Source organism: Caretta caretta, chromosome 4 (genome assembly GCF_965140235.1).
Source record: "Caretta caretta isolate rCarCar2 chromosome 4, rCarCar1.hap1, whole genome shotgun sequence".
Lineage (NCBI taxonomy): Eukaryota > Metazoa > Chordata > Testudines > Cheloniidae > Caretta > Caretta caretta.
Window position 1 is genome coordinate 69420379 of NC_134209.1, and position 16391 is coordinate 69436769.

Genomic DNA, 16391 nt, shown 5'->3' on the forward strand with positions numbered 1-16391 from the left:
CAAAACCAACTGTCAGGTTTCAGAGTAGCAGCCGTGTTAGTCTGTATCCACAAAAAGAAAAGGAGTACTTGTGGCAGTTTCCATTCTCTAGAAAGAGTCATTATTCTGAGGTCTATTTAATCAATCTTCCCTCCACACGATTAGCATACTATATTACAACTGAAGCAGACTACCCACTGAAACACAGCTTTATAACTTCCTTCAGAAGAGAAAAAATTAGTTAAGTAAATATCTATATTTCACAATTCATATGTACTCAACATCAGCAAACTTTTTCTATCTCAGAAGACAACTTTTTAAAAACCACTTAATTATTACAACTCACAACAAATGGAAACATTTCTACACCAAAATTACAGTTTCCAGAGGACACAAAATCTTATTTCCCAGTCAGTACTGCCAGCTCTCTTAATTAATCAAAATTCGCATTGTCCAATCCTTTTCCTGTTGGCAACATTTCTAGAACCTTTAACATTTTGTTATGTGGCATGTTGTAATTAAGACTGTCTATTACTTATAATGAAAGACTAGATTGAATTACAGAAATCACCCACAGAGCTATATAATCCCCAGAAGGACAGAGATTACAGTAAAACATTACACCATAGAAAGAACTAGTTTCGATTGTAGGAACATTTTCTGAGTGGAGAGACCCTGTGACAGTCTCACTAAGGTACTATACAATTAGCATTAAAATGCTATTGGTGATTTTTGATTAGTTTAAGTTTGCTGTATTATTCAATAGTGGCACAGCTAATATTGATACCGAGTCCTCCTTCACTCGGTGCACAAACCCTGAGTCAGTTCCCAGGTTTAGGTGACCTGTGGTCAGTGTAGGACATCTCTCTCTAGTGGAAGCGGCTCTGTACCACCTTTGCTTTCCCGTGATACTCTGCTCTAATTGCAGGAGACAGAATTTCACACAGTCCTTTAGCTGAGATTACCACAGTGCAATGTATTCTGGCCCTGCTCTTAGCACACCTCTCCTGGATCCCAACATCCAAGCTAAAGGTAGGGGAAGTGGGTTGTGTACAGCCATCAACCACCCAGGGATTCCCCCTCAATTAGAGTAATCCCTGGCTGCTCTTCAAAGGCATTGCAAAGATGACAGAGCCAAGGGCCAGGTTCTGATCCCTTGCATACATTTTGTAATGTTTTAAGTGTCTAGCTGAATTTGCTGACTGATCCTTATTTAAAATACAATTATCATTGTTAAAAAACTGGGATCAAACTGCCCTTGAGTAAAAGCGTATGTATTCCTCTGACTTCAGTGGGAACAACATGCATCTGTGATTCCCCTATTAAAACTTACTGTGTGTAACTTTTTCCAAAGGCTTATAACTTTACCAAATCAACACTGACTGTGACCAGAACACTCAATGAAGATTATTTCTCTGCCAAATTACAGCTTTCTGCCTACATGTTTCAGTTATAGAGCTCATTTACAAAAAGTCACAAGAATTTGTATTTACAGGGAAAAAGTATATTTTCTCCTTGAACACAAATGGCTCAACTGTTTTTGCTTAGACTTAAAGAAAAAATATCACGCTTGAGCAGAAATGAGGCCTGTCTGCAAATTGCAGCCTGAAAGATGAATATTTTAGAAAAATATGAATTCCTATTTCCAGATGATTAGAATAAGAAACACTCCAGCAACCTCAACTATAGAAGATACCAGTGCTCCATTTAAAATATTTGCTAACAGTTCCTGTACTGTAATGTATGTGGATTGTTTGGAAATACAAGTTAAACCTATATTTATAAAATTGTTCCTCTCCCAATCTCTCCAATACTAGGGATGTAGAGCAGATGAATGGTGGGGTTAAAGTTCATAACAGAAGAGACTGGAGATTGAGCCAGGAATCTCAGCTGAGGTACAACAAAGGACTAAATGGGTACAAAGACTGAACTTTTGCACTATTAATCAAAAAAACCCTTCATTAAAAGATTATTAAGATTGCAAAGTCAAGCACACACAAGTTAGGAAATGCCAGAATATAAGTATTTGAAACGTGATTGCATACTTTTTTTATCCACAGAATCCCAGCCTCATTCAGTTAACAGGATGGATGGTGCTCACTTAATGAGCAGCTATTCAATATTTTGTTTTATGCTCATTGTTCAGTGGGTGGCCCCATGTCTTATTTAACTGTACACTATTCAAACCATGATCTGAAGACAGAATTATCAACTTCCTCATGAGTTTCTCAATAACACTTATCCCTATATCTCAGTGCTTCACAGACAAATTAATTTATCTTCATAACACCCCTGTGAGATGAAGGGGCACTATTATCCCCATTTTATACATTGGTTGCTAAGGGACAGAGACAAAGGTCAAAAGTCGGGCTCAACGGGTAGTGCTCAATGGCTCCATGTCTAGTTGGCAGCCGGTATCAAGTGGAGTGCCCCAAGGGTCGGTCCTGGGGCCAGTTTTGTTCAATATCTTCATAAATGATCTGGAGGATGGTGTGGATTGCACTCTCAGCAAATTTGCGGATGATACTAAACTGGGAGGAGTGGTAGATACGCTGGAGGGGAGGGATAGGATACAGAAGGACCTAGACAAATTGGAGGATTGGGCCAAAAGAAATCTGATGAGGTTCAATAAGGATAAGTGCAGGGTCCTGCACTTAGGACGGAAGAACCCAATGCACAGCTACAGACTAGGGACCGAATGGCTAGGCAGCAGTCCTGCGGAAAAGGACCTAGGGGTGACAGTGGACGAGAAGCTGGATATGAGTCAGCAGTGTGCCCTTGTTGCCAAGAAGGCCAATGGCATTTTGGGATGTATAAGTAGGGGCATAGCGAGCAGATCGAGGGACGTGATCGTTCCCCTCTATTCGACATTGGTGAGGCCTCATCTGGAGTACTGTGTCCAGTTTTGGGCCCCACACTTCAAGAAGGATGTGGATAAATTGGAGAGAGTCCAGCGAAGGGCAACAAAAATGATTAGGGGACTGGAACACATGAGTTATGAGGAGAGGCTGAGGGAGCTGGGATTGTTTAGCCTGCGGAAGAGAAGAATGAGGGGGGATTTGATAGCTGCTTTCAACTACCTGAAAGGGGGTTCCAAAGAGGATGGCTCTAGACTGTTCTCAATGGTAGCAGATGACAGAACGAGGAGTAATGGTCTCAAGTTGCAGTGGGGGAGGTTTAGATTGGATATTAGGAAAAACTTTTTCACTAAGAGGGTGGTGAAACACTGGAATGCGTTACCTAGGGAGGTGGTAGAATCTCCTTCCTTAGAGGTTTTTAAGGTCAGGCTTGACAAAGCCCTGGCTGGGATGATTTAACTGGGAATTGGTCCTGCTTCGAGCAGGGGGTTGGACTAGATGACCTTCTGGGGTCCCTTCCAACCCTGATATTCTATGATTCTAAGTGTCTGCTAATTCTGGGTCCTTAAATTTAAGATGCCTAGGGCCTGATTTTTCAGATTACTTAGCATTATATAGCATTTTATATATTCAGTCACAACTCCCACTGACTTCGGTTGCATTTGTGAGTGCTCAGCATTTCTGCAACTCAGACCCCAGGATATCAAGATGGACACCCAAAAAGTGAGGGGCACATAATTAGTGACTACCTGTAAAAAGTCTGATTTGAGTGACTTGCCTATGACATAGGAACTCTGTGGCTGAGACAGGGACAGAATCCTGTCCTCTAGGGCAGCATTCAACTAGCTTAACCATGAGACCCTCCTTTGTCTTTTAGCAATCCCCTGCCTCATTCACTGCACACCTTCCATCTTCTGCAGCAAATGAAGCAGCAGCCCTCTAGACAACTGCCTCCTTCACTAAACAACCCTGATTCATCCCCAGAGCAGGTCCATCTTGTGCTCTCAATGAAACAGGGTCCTGTGGTAAATGTGATCATATAAAGACAGCACCATAATTAGGCTTCAAAGAAATATATTTTTATCAGTAAATGTAGCTAAACATTGATTTCATCACACAAACTGACAAAAAAATTTCCATCAATAATATAAATGTATAGATAGGCAAAGAAAAATGCTGCTTGAGAACTTATCAGAGTTTGATTTAAGAATATTTACTGTGTATATATTGACCTGTGATGTTGACAATTTGTCTTTGAATGGTTATAAGTCTTTAAATTTTTGAATCTGTTTGCTGTCACTAAATCATTCTTGTCTGACTTCCCCCCATTAATTTTTTACACCTGTGAAAATGTAAGTTGATAAAAAATGAAAAAATGGTTTAACCCTATAATTTTGTGTCACTGTGAAAATAAGCATCAATATTAGCCATCAAAATGATTTAAAAAAACCAAATTCGACCAAACCTAACTGTAATGAATATGGACAAGGGGGCTAAATTAAGATAACCCTACATCTGGCATTTCCTAACTTATGCAGCTTGTCTTTGCAACCTTAATAATGTTTTTTAATGTTGGGGTTTTGGTTTTTTTTGATAATTTCCTAGGTTTTTAAAAAAGCAAACTGAAAAAACAAAATTCCATCATGTGGCATCATATTGACACCTACCTGAGTCATCAGTGGGACTGCAATCTTCAGTTCCACTACTCAGACCTCCATCAGTTGAGCAAATGAAGTAACTAACAGCAATAGTATGTTGTCATCCTCCATATGCATTAGCACTAATGGGGGATGAGAGAGACACTTTGTCAGTGGGTGTCTCAGATATTTCCTGACAGCAGAGCAATGGTGATATTCAGGAAACTTGGGTTCCAATCCAGGCCCTGCAGTGGAGTGTGTTCTAGTGATCAGAGACCCTTCTGCCCATTCCTGCCAAGCCTGACTCTTTCTTAACTGTCCCCTCCAACTCACCCTGTTCTGACTTGTTTCCCACCCCAGTTCTTAGTCCGAATTCCATTCTACTTGCCTCCCCAGTCCCATTCTCCACATCTCAGGCTTCTCATCCCCAGTCTCCTTGCCCAGACAGTCATAGTCTCCCCCTCCTTGCTCACTCTTGGAACCACGAGGTCCTCCCCATCACCAAGCTGCAGTCTCCTTGCCCAGCCAGTACCAGTATCTCCTTCCAGCTTCTTATCTGCTCTCTTTTCCTGCCCTTTACCCACTGGTTTCCAGTCCTAGTTTCCCTCTATGGATCCTCATCCAATGGCAGTCTCTCTTCCTACCTGCTCCCTGATTGCTTTTCCCAGTCTCTTCCCCTTCCTAGCTCTTTGTACCAGTCTCTTTGTCCAGCCAGTCCCATTTCTGCTGCACTGCAACTCCTTGTTAAATCTGTATCCCATCCCTCCTCACCCTGTCCCCCGCCACTGGTTCCTAGTCTCAGTCTTCTTGTCTAGACAATAGACTCTCTCCCCCAGCTCCCCATCTAATCTGTGTCTCCCCATTTCCCTCACTGGCCCCCAGTCTCAGCCTCCCCTGAACCGCCTCCCAGTCCTACGTTCCTTGTCCAATCAGTTCCAACTCCCCACCCCAGGTTCTAGTCCTAGTCTCCTTGCCCAATTTCTCCCAACTTCCTCTCACCACCCTTTGGCTCCCATTCTCAGTCTACCCAATCAACCAGTCCCTGCCTCACAGTCCTAACCTGTCCACCAGGCTCCCTTTTCCAGTCTTCTTGCCTAAGCGGTATCAGTCTTTCTCCCTTATCCAGTCCCAGTCTCATCAGACTCCTTGTCCCAAACTATTCCTTTCCTTCCCCTCACAGTCCTCTCTGAATTCAAATCAGTCGTCTTCCTCCTTCCATGCTGCCAGCATAGGGGGTGGTCACTGAAAGCATGGCAGAAACAGGCTCCAATACAGGGGAGGTCTAGCTTTGCTCAGATGTTCTGTAGTGATGGTGCATGTCCAGTCCTATCATATGTAACAACTGAGAAGGGATGAAGCATGCTCATTCGCTATGTGGGGATGGTGCATGTGCAGTCTGGTCAGCACTGGGAACTATGAAAGGAACCGAGCATACTCAGTGAGGATGGAATCTTCATATAAATTTCAGCTGCTAAAATCTCTGAAGTCTCTACTGAGCATGTGCAAACTTGTGATTTTTGGAAAGTCTTATAACTTGGTCAAATTTGAGGGGATTTTCATGGGGATGTCACACTGCACATCCTTGATTAAAAAAACCCACCACTTTGCCAAAGTTCAAGTCCATCCTCCAAAGCATGTTGACACTGACACTAGAGCTTTCTAAAGAAAAGATGTCTGGAATATTTTAACATCGGTAAAACAACATTTTTCCCTAGCCACATTCTCTAACATGACTGAACTATGTTGGATGAAATTTTCCAAAACACGCTAACCTGAGACAAACACCTGTTATGGAAAATTTGAACCTGAATGTTTAAAGTTTGTTAAAGTTATAAGCAACTGAAAAAGAGGCTTAAATGGGAAGTGGCAGGCAACCTCAATTAGGCAGTGCTATCATCCCTCCCCCCATTTTCGATCTTAAGACAAGGCTTTATAAATATTAATCACCTGGGAAGTATACTGTTATCCCCAGAGGGAAACTGAGGACAAGTGATATGTCCAAATAGTCACCATAAGTCTTCAGGAGAACAGAGAATAAAACGTAAACATCTTTACTCTCTGTAAGTGCTTATGCCATTCATTAAAACTGCTATCTTTTTTAATTAAATGCACAGTGCTACTTAGAATTAATTTTGTACAAATTTAAATAGAACATTCACACTTTCTTAAAATATCTTTATGCAACATGTCTGTGCATATTAGAACAAGAGCAATTTAGCATGTATGAAATGCCCCAGAACAATTTTTTTCATAAATACTAATTTCCCCCTCTCTTGCTTTAGAATCTCTGGCTGATTGTAACCATTAACTTTAACTTTACTGTTAATACATGGTATGATATACTACATATACTTCACCTGCCTCCTTTTTCCTTCTGAAAATATAATATAATATGGAGGAGGGAATTTTGTTTCCTTCCATATGCCTATGATCTTCCGGATTTATTGCCATAACAATCTTCTTCTCTTTGCAAGGGCAGAGGAGAAACCTACCACAGAGCTAGATTCCTTGCCCTAAGTGTGTTCTTTGGACCGTGGGGAGACAATTCCCAACCTTTACACAGCAGAAAGGAATGCCAAGCATGCTGGGGTCATACAAAACCCTTTGAAGCCTCTCTAACCCATTGTCATTAACCTTCTGCTGTGCAATTTCACATCAAGGGCTGCTATTGGAGTTGGCAAGCTAGTGAACCAGTCCCATCTAAATGAAAGTCATCTGCAAACCAGTGCCTTGAGTCAGGAAATAGTCTCTCAGACTTTTCTGTCTATACAAGGGAGGCAACAGGGCACTATCAAGGGTGAGTATTTTACAATCTAGAATGAGGACATAGGATTGTTAATTGATTTTTGCACTGAATGTAGCATTAAATAAGTAAGAATAGAGAAGAATCCTCTAGTCCATTCAACTCTCAGAATAGATATTGAAAAGAGAGACTTCAAAGAGAACAGGAACGGTCTCAAACAAATGGCCCCTTTGCAGGTATTATTTTAGCATTAAAGGAAAGTTTCAAAAAGTACTGCCTCAATAAAAGATACAGAAAAATGTCAATAGCTAAATATCAGTAGCTTTTTATTGTCTATATTGGGAGACCATTTTGATCAAGAAAAAGTGATGTTCCTTTATCCAATTAAAAACATTAATACCATGAAGTAAATCTCTCAAATAGACAGATTCCACCAGAGAAAAACTGCATGTTGCAGCCTTTTCACGTCCACAGGCATTACCTATTTAATCATTTCTCCAGTACTTCTAAAAACTCATCAGCTGAAAGCTAAGCAATTGATACTTTCCCTAAACAAAATCCATTCAATGTTGAACAAACAGTGAGTCAAGTAACTGTATTCCTGTTTTCCAAAAGCCCACCATTTTCCCCCCCACAGACAGGATGAAGTAAATTAAAGATTTCAGCAATATTAGGTTTACTGTTCTGTTCATTTTGTAACCACAAAACTGGATAGCAAACATTGTTTTAAAATTTGTAATATTATGCAGCTGCTTAGTATTTCTTTAATCCAGTTACTTAAGTGAATTTGAGCCACTTATATTGCTGATTTAGCAAAAACAAAACAAAAAAATCCCAATGAGATACTACAAATTAAAACATCTGAGGACAGTCTGACCTACCACTGTGGCAGACTACCTAGGAATACTTTGCCCCTTGCACCGTAAATTATGTTTAAAACTCTAGAAAAGACACAAAACTATCACAAACTATTCTTTCAAATCCATTTTCAACTGCATAAAAATATAGTTTATATAAAGAGCACAACAGGTAGTAGTGTCAAATTTTATCTAATTTATTCCCTTTATTCATGCAACAATTAAAGCAAGTAAGCTATGGGTATGCTCAAGCAACTACCTTTACAGCAATGCCAGAGATACTCTAACAACTCTCAACTAACCAGATTAAAGTGTAGAAGACCTCTACATAGTGAAAAAGTTTTTAATGTTATGTTGCACCAATATACTAATTTGGCACTGATGGAATCTGTTTACCAATCCCCTCATCAGTTAAAAAGAGTAAAGGAAGAGAGAAGGTATTGTGCTGCATGTCACATTATCTAGGCAGTGATACTCAACAAAAGGCTGCACTAAAGGGACATGAACATTGAGGGAAGAGTGTAAGAGAGTCAGTTCCCACCCTCTGCCTGCTGCTCCTCTTCCTGTCTCCATTCTGAACTCCCCCGTCCTCTAGACAGCACAAGTCACATTCAAATCCTCTTCCTTATCTCTGGAGACATTTTCCTCCATCTCCTAATCTTTGTGCTCACCCTCATCTCTCACTTTCCTTTCTCTTCAACCTCTCATTTTCCTCTGGTACACAAGCATACTTCAGTCTCTCCTTTCTTAAACCTGCCCAACCCTTGACCCTACTTGCTTCTTCAACTACCACCCCATCTCTCAGCTCACTAAATTTACTATCTCCGATCGCTGTCTAGAGTTCCTCTCCTCCAATTCCATCTCAGACCCTCTGCAATTCAGCTTCCATCCCTTGCACTTCACTTAAACTGCTCCCACCAACTTTATAATTAACTCTTCTTAGCCAAAGCTCAGAACCAGTACTCGATCTTCATCCTCCTTGACCTGGCAGCCATGAACAGGCTCTTATTGAAATCTTGTCCTCCATTGGCTTCAGTGACTCTGTCCTCTGTTGGTTCTCCTCCCACCTCTCTAATCACTCCTTCAGCATGTCCTTTGACAGATCCGCCTCATCCCCACCCGCAAACTTTCTGTGAGACTCCACAGGGCTTTGTCCTTGGTTCACTTCTTTTCTCCCTCTAAACCTTATGTCTGGGTATTCTTATCTGCAGATTTACCTCTCTATTGCAGATCTTTCTTCTGTCAAAAACTAAAATGTTGGTGTGTCTCTGACACAGAATCATAGAAATGTAGGGCTGGACAGGACCTTGAGAAGTCATCAAGTTCAGCTCCCTGTGCTGTGGCAGCACTGAGTAAACCTAGACCATCCCTGACAGCTGTTTGTCTAACCTGTTCTTAAAAACCTCCAATCATGGGAATTCCACAGCCTCCCTTGGAAACCTATTCCAATGCTTAACTACCCTTATAGCTAGAAAGGTTTTCCTAATATCTAACCTAAATCCCCCTTTCTACAGATTAAGCCCATTACTTCTTGTCCTACCTTCGTGGACATGGAGACAATTCATAACAGTCCTCTATCACATCCCTTAACATGTCTGAAGAACTATCAGGTCCCCATCCTCCCAGTCATCTCCTCTCAAGACTAAACATGCTGTTTTTTTAACCTTTCCTTGTGGGTCAGGTTTTCTAAATCTTTTCTCATTTTTGCTGCTCTCCTCTGGACACTCTCCAATTTGTCCACATCTTTCCTGAAATATGACCCCAGAACTGGACATAGTACTTCAGTTTAAGGCCTCCCCAGTACCAAGTAGAGTATGACAATTACCTCTGTGTGTCTTAGATACAGCACTCCTGTTAATACACCTCAGGATGATAATCTTTTTCTCAATTGCATCACATTGTTGACTAATTCAATTTGAGATTCACTATAACTCCCCGATCCTTTTTAGCAGAACTACCACCTGGCCAGTTATTCCCCATTTTATAGTTGGGCATTTGATTTTTCTTTCTCTAAGTGAAGAACTTTGCACTTATCTTTACTGAATTTCATCTGGTTGATTTCAGACCAATTCTCCTATTTGTCAGGGTTATTTTGAATTCTAATTTTATCCTGCAAAGTTCTTGCAACCCTTCCCAGCTTGGTTTCATCTGCAGACTTTATAAGCACACTCTCCACTCCATACTCATTAATGAACATATTGAATAGTACTGAACACAGGAATGACCCTAGCAGAACCCCACTAGATGCACCCTCACAGTTTCAGCAAACCACTGATAACTACTCTTTGAGTACAGTTTTTTAACCAGTTGTGCTCCCACTTTACAGTAATTTCATCTAGACTACAGTTCCCTAGTTTGCTTAAAGGCATGTCATTTCAGATTGTGTCAAAAGCCATACTAAAAATCAAGATTTATTACATCTACGGCTTCCCCACATCCACTAAGTCAGTAACCTGTTAAAGAATCCACAGCTCCCTGTGGATGTCTAGTCACCAATTCAAGCTCAACAGGGCTAAACAGACCTTTTAGTCCTCACCAGAAGCTCTCTCAGACCTCCTTTCTTAATATTTGTGGCAACTCTGCCATCCTATCTGTCACTCAGGCCAGCAACCTGAATGTCATCTTCCACTCAAACCTCTCTCTAGGTCCTCACATCCAGGCTTTATCCAAATCCTGAAGATTCTTTCTGCATAATTTCTCTAGCGGCCTTTCCTATCCCTCCACTGCTAAAACTCTCATCCCAGCTCCTATCATTTCACATCTCAATTACTGCATCATCCCTTTCTCGGACCTTGACAAATGCAATCTTGACCCCCTCATATCCATTCAAAATGCTACTGCCAGGATCATTCTCCCACCCAATTTCTTTGACCATGTCTCCGCTCTATCTGCATCTCTCCACTGGTTCCCCTTTCTCTATCACATCAAATATAACCTGCTTGTCTTGAATTTCAAAATTCTCCAGTGGACATCTCTGGGTGCTTCAGTTCATTTTGAACTGTGAGAGTGAAACAGAGTGAACTTGGTGGACTAGAAAATCTGGCCCCGCATCAATATGGAAGACTGAAATATAGTTTTACTCCTAAAAGAGGACCCTCAGAAACAAAGTTTATACACATTTGCAAGCTTGCACTGTTGCTGCCAATGATGACCAATATAAAGCTTCTGTTGATTTTCAAGGCCTTTCCCAAACTATCCCCTCTCATTTATTATCAAAAGGCCTGCTCCCTCCTCTGATCAACTATTAAAAATATCAACTGGTTTTCCAATGTTTGAGTATTGGGAATTAAACTCATGTTCTGGGAGAGCACATTAATGATTCTGTGAATGAAAGCTTCATGTTGGGGAGATGATTGGCTGGAGGAAATAATGGAGAAGAGATAGCAGCTTTAGAAAGAACTGTCAGAGGAAAAGAATCTGGGAGATAGCAGAAGGCACCTCACTTCGGTTCCTGAAATTCCTGTGTTGTCTGGGAGGAACTAGTTGCCACATTCCTTCTGCCTGAGATTTTGCTTGGGCAAGGCCCAAACTATTGTGAAATAAGTAGAGGCTATTCGTGATTTTACTATGGAGCATAACCCAAATTTGGATGATGATGTTTCAGTCCAGTCCTATTCATGCCTAATTTCAGATGATGCTCCAACTCTTTTTGAGAGGGAGGCAATACAAATGGGTAGCTACAGTATATTTTTTTGTTTGGAGGGCCCTTACCTATTCTGGCTGTTCAACCTTCTGTTTTAGATTTACCTTTGTAAGAAAAGATAGCTACTATTCTTCAGCAAAGAAAAAAAGATTAAATTTCTTCATTGGCCCAACTATTTTGGATCCCATATGTTCAAAGTATATGCAGGTACACTTGCCACTTCACAAATCACACAAGTAGGTGTGAGATAGACAAGTCTCAGCTGCAGATGCAAACGAAGAAACATGCCTAAACAAAACACCCTGAGTGAGGTTGGAGTCAGCCCCTTTCCTATTATTCATGCAGTCATTATAAAACCATTACTCCTCAATCTGTAAAAGCGGCGAAGAGTCCTGTGGCACCTTATAGACTAACAGACGTATTGGAGCATGAGTTTTCATGGGTGAATACCCACTTCGTCGCACATACATCCGACGAAGTGGGTATTCACCCACGAAAGCTCATGCTTCAATACGTCTGTTAGTCTATAAGGTGCCACAGGACTCTTTGCCACTTTTACAGATCCAGACTAACACGGCTACCCCTCTGAAGCTTGACTCCTCAATCTGATATGCTTACTTTCTCACACACCTTCCCTTAGGCTACACGATATTCTGTGGTGTCACTCTTTCATATCCTCTCTCCTCCCCTCCAGTCAGTAGTCTGCACACAGTGCTGGCATTCCATGCAGTGTCTGCAGTCATCCAGAACACCACTCTACAGAACCAGAAATAAAAAGTCTAATAATGTTTTATTCATTTTATTTTGGAGTTTATTTTTTGAAACAGATACTAGATCTCAACACAGGCATTCCAGTGGTACAAAAATTTCATGCGGCTCCTGCTCAGAGATTTTCCCTCATCTTGGAACAAAGAAGTGTTAAGGAAGTTGAAATTTTAAAATCAAGTCACTTCTGAAGGGGGCTATAACTTTGGAACCCCTTGCTCAAATTTCCCCAAATTTGCTATCCTCAAACTATCATGGGACCTGAATTGGCACTCCATTTTTCAAGATAATCTGACTACATATGTGGATTTTAGACAGGACTGGAAATTTGGCTTGAAACAGAAACTTTGTTGCAATCTTAACTACATTGTGACTGCTCACATAGTATATCCACAAGGAGATGCCCTTAAGGAAAAAAATCAACTCATTGGACAAAGATGCAACACACAAACTATATTATAAAAGTCAGAGTCCAACACTTCTATGCAACCAGCAAATGGTCAAAAAGCCTCTTCCTGCTCCTGAAGCCATCAGCTCACACAATAAAGAATTGGACCACACCAGTATAAAAAGGACTATACAGGTTCAAATCAATCGACATAGGGCAAAATTTTCAAGATAGACTTGGGCACTTTGTCTCATTGAAAGTCAAAGCTCCTTAGTGTCCAAATCACTTTAGAAAGTGGGACTTAATTAATGTCTAGAAATCATTTTCAAAATGCATACGTTATACCCACCCTGATTAAAAATATATCAGATTTCAGTGGTCTTAGATCACTACAAGTGTTTGCTTGGAAGAAATCCAGAACTATTCAACTATTCAACATAGGTAAAACCCTATGAAGGACAGTCTTTGTAGATAATTAACTAGAAAAAAATGCTCCAGTGTGCAGACTGCAGATGATTTAGTAAACATTTACAGTTGCACAATAGGTGTGCATGGAACTTTAGACTGTCAGTAAAGACATGGTGTCTACTGTGATGATTTTACAATATAAGTTGAATAAGGGGAGGTAGGAAGGGTTAGAGGAAATAAATCAAGTTATGAAATTCCTTAAGTTGTATAGTACACTTCCAATATTCTTAATTAAATTATGTTACATAATTACATGATCAGTTTGGGGAACTGTGGGGAAAAGGTGGGAATTTTGAACAAGGAAAAGTTTAGTTGGTAAACTTGCTAAGCCTTGAAAGTCTTGTCTTCACTGTAGCTTGCTACTACAGAGTTTCACCATTACACTTAAAAAGAATAAGAGTGTTACTTTTATAAAATTTTACTCCAAACTATTTATTGAACGTATCCATAGCTAAAAATCCCAACTTTCTAGTTTTATAACACATTTTTTGACATTATATATGTTTTGCACATTTGTAATTAATGTGCTTTCCCTGTGCATCTATGTTATGCTTTGTTCTTCACTGAAGTTGATGTTCAAGGCATAGATATGTAAAGGTCATATGGAATAATGCTACTTAGATCAAGTATATATAAAGATATCTGAAACCGTGGCAAATCCTGATAAAAGCTTACAGCAGTTTTGTATAGGACATCTGCATAACTACTTGAAGGACACCTTTAAAAGCTAAGTCTGCAAGCTTTTTAATCAACCTGCTCATGTACCCAAAAAAGTCTGCAAAATGAAAAAATTCCTAGGAGGGATAGTTCAAATATAAAAAAGAGCACAAAGTCAAAGACAGAACAAAGACTTTCTGACATGCTGCTCATTAAAACTCCTGTTTGAACACCTGATATTTTGTTAACCCATGGAACAAAAACTTAAGGCCACTTCTCCTCACACCTTTTACACCAAGTCATAACAATTAGTCTATTATTGTGTTTAAATGTAATACACACAGTTTGAGATATTGTTTATTTGCACTTGGTGCCTTTATGTAGGCAGTTCTTATTTTTTAAATGAAAATATGGTTTTACTTAGGAAAAAAAGTGCACTTTCCTTAAAGTGGGGATGAAAACAGGAATAAAAAGTTTTTTCCAGTAAGCTTTTTGTGCCCATTTTCACTAGGATTAATCTGTAGGGACAAGATGTAATAATCTTTTAAAAGCAATTTACATAGAATCTTTTTACATTGTTATTTAGAGATTTAGATTACATAAAATCCATAAGATCTGCTTTGTCCAAATTTTGAGTTTTCAAATGATGATACCTTACAAGTCATACCTTGTACAAAGATTATTAAAGTAATGTATGGGGTGTGAATACAGGGTGTATTCTGTCACAGACAGAAAAAGCTTTTTGCACCAAGGGCACCCACTTGCTCCTCCATATCACAATTAGTTATGAAATATTTATGAAACAGAAAAATGTATCATTTTAAATTTACTGTCTCTGCACTTCTATGATTAAAAAGGCTGTGTCCAGAGAAAGTACGAAGAATGAAGCATCCCCTTACACAGGAAAGTTGATTTGATTAGAATCAAAGACTATAATAATTTGATGCTAATATTTAGCATAATCTGTAGGTAACTCACAACAAAGAACATACCATTTTCATGACATCATCCTCATCTAAAGTAAAGAATCTTTTGAGACAGCTAAATCACCTGATGTCTTGGTAAAATAAATTGAAATAAATTAAGGGGAAAAGTTATTAACTTTACTTCCAAATGCTGAGACTATAGAATTGCCATATTAATCATTTTTCTGTACTGGACCGGAATTTAGCCATTATTATTATTTATATATATACTGTACTATTTCTTTAACTGACAAACAGCCAATTGTCTAAAAGACAAAACAGAGAAAGAATTGGGGACGGGATGCAACAAAAAACAAGAAAATATTCTGCGAAGTTTATCTCATGTCTTTTCAGTATCATTTTTGTTGTAGTTTCACTTTGTCATACTTTTGTGACATTTTTATTCATGCTTCTGTGAATATAATATTTGTAAACACATGGCTGAATAAATACAGGCAATACAAACTTAATATCCAATACTCCACATATCTGCAATAACTGTTGTATCTTCCTGTATTCTGAATATGCAATAATGCAGTACACATCACTGTGTACCCAAATACACAGTGTTTATAGTATACACCAGACCTTAATAAACTATTTTCCAAACAGGAGGTAAAAGAAAGGACTAGGTGAACCCAGAGATTAATAGGTTAAGGTATTTTCACCTCTGAAAACACTGGCTGTAATCATAACCAAGTTGCAAGTAATTGCAGGTTGTTTAATGCAGTGGTTTTCAACCAGAAGACCTGGGCCCCCTGGGGGGGCTGCGAGCAAGTTTCAGGAGGGCCGCCAAGCAGGGCCAACATTCGACCAGGGTAGAAAGCCAAAGCCCCACCACATGGAGCTGAAGCCCAGGGCCTTGAGCCCAACCACACCAGGTTGAAGCCAAAGCCTGAGCAATGCAGCTTCGTGGGGGGCCCTTGTGGCATGGGGCCCCAGTCAACTACCCTGCTTGCTACCCCTAAAACCGGGGGGAAGAGGGCTGCCTCAGAAAGAAAAAGGCTTAGAACCCCTGGTTTAATGAACATTTTAAAATCAATTGGTCTCAGTGTGCATTTCAAACACCACCACTACCGTCAGCATCTATATCACAGACAAAAACAAAAGGAAGCATTGCGTCCAAGCTCTGTTCAAGCGCAGCTGATAGAGGAGGTTGTCAGGAAGCTAGCTGCAAGTCACTGATTCTCAGCCCTGGCATAAGTTAAAGTTGCAGGGCAAAAGCTTCTTATGCCACCAACATAAAAGTTCCCTCAGGGACCTTACACCAGCAGAGAATCATGCCCAGAGGAGCCTTATTCTGGCACACACATTCCTCTCCTCTCCTCCCAGATAAAACCCCTCCCCTTCTTCTTATGCTGGGAGGGCCAGGGCATTGTCTGGCACCACAAGCATTGGAGCTGGTGAATGAGACATCAGAGCTGCCTCCAC

At 40.1% G+C, this 16391-nt stretch overlaps 1 protein-coding gene across 8 annotated transcripts in view; it reads right to left on the reverse strand.

Moving 5' to 3' along the window:
- The window catches only part of FBXW7 (F-box and WD repeat domain containing 7), a 249601-nt gene that overhangs the window by 51994 nt on the left and 181216 nt on the right, over positions 1-16391 (reverse strand). The gene's annotated exons all lie outside the window — the stretch shown is intronic.